This window comes from Mastomys coucha, unplaced genomic scaffold, assembly GCF_008632895.1.
Source record: "Mastomys coucha isolate ucsf_1 unplaced genomic scaffold, UCSF_Mcou_1 pScaffold19, whole genome shotgun sequence".
NCBI lineage: Eukaryota > Metazoa > Chordata > Mammalia > Rodentia > Muridae > Mastomys > Mastomys coucha.
This window is the reverse complement of record NW_022196901.1, coordinates 23,638,535-23,639,800: the sequence shown is the minus strand read 5'-3', so window position 1 is coordinate 23,639,800 and position 1,266 is coordinate 23,638,535. Positions and strand designations below refer to the sequence as shown.

The window sequence follows — 1,266 nt, the reverse complement described above, 5'->3', positions numbered from 1 at the left end:
TCTTATCTTTGAAATTCAGAAAGGAAACAACTCTGTTCCAAACAGCTAAATATGCAAGTCCAAAAAAAATGAAGGTATGTTTAACTGCCACATTCACTCCGAAGCCCATTCATCTCCTTCAGTATTCCAATGAAGTACACGATCTGCTTAGGTGGCACACGCGCTGCACTGCTGACATCACAGGACAGTTGCCTATAAAACTAGACTTCTGACGCAGGACTCCAGCTTCACTTTCTCACAGGTCATCATCCTCAACCTCTAAATCATGCTCGTACTGTGCTGCCAAAGCTGGGTCCATGACTACCTCAGGTGGGGCAAGAGCAGGCATGGCAATGAACTCCAAGTTAGCATCTCCAATAAGCTTTCTGGCAAGCCAGAGGAAAGTCTTTTCAAAGTTGTAGTTACTTTTGGCAGAAATGTCATAGTACTGAAGATTCTTCTTTCGGAGGAAGACAATAGATTTTGTCTTCACTTTCTTGTCTTTAATATCCACTTTGTTGCCACACAATACAATGGGGATATTTTCACACACTCGTACCAGATTTCTATGCCATTTAGGTACGTTCTTGTAAGTAACTCTTGATGTTACGTCAAACATTATAATGGCACACTGGGGTTGGATGTAGCCACCGCGCAAGGCCCCCTGAACTTCTCCTGGCTGGCCGTGTCCCACACGTTGAACTTGATCGGTCCTCTGTTGGTATGGAAGACGAGCGGGTGCACCTCCACGCCCAGAGTGACTACATCTTCTCACACTCGCCGGTCAAGTGGTGCTTCACGAACGTGGTCTTCCCGGTGCCGCCATCACCCACCAGGACGAGCTTGAACTGGACCTGCGGCTCTCCCTGGGCGGCCATCATGACGATCCTTCCAGAAGAGTCTCCGCGCCTGTCCGACTGAAGCTGGAAAGATGGCGGAAGCGCTTGACTACACTTCTTTTTTTTTTTTTTTTCTGCAGAAGAGGTGGGAGAGAGAAGACAGAGGTAGATGGGAAAGAGGGAGAAGAGAGAAGGTCCGACAACGGTCAGTGGAGGTCAGTTCTTCCCCAATCGTCAGGAGGTTGACTACACTTCTTAATTCTACAATAATAGAGACAAGAAAAGGTCCAGTTATGTTTATCCCAAATAAAAATCAATAGATATTTATATAGATATAATTTATTTAAATAGATATAACTAATCTTTTATAATGAGGTGAAATTTATTTTTTATTAGATATTTTCTTTATTTACATGTAAATTTCTCCCTTCCCAGTTTCCCCTCTAAA

At 44.0% G+C, this 1,266-nt stretch overlaps 1 pseudogene; it reads right to left on the bottom strand.

The window, feature by feature from the left end:
• Nucleotides 1-220: 220 nt before the first annotated feature.
• Nucleotides 221-888, bottom strand: LOC116097432 (annotated as a pseudogene).
• Nucleotides 889-1,266: the final 378 nt, after the last annotated feature.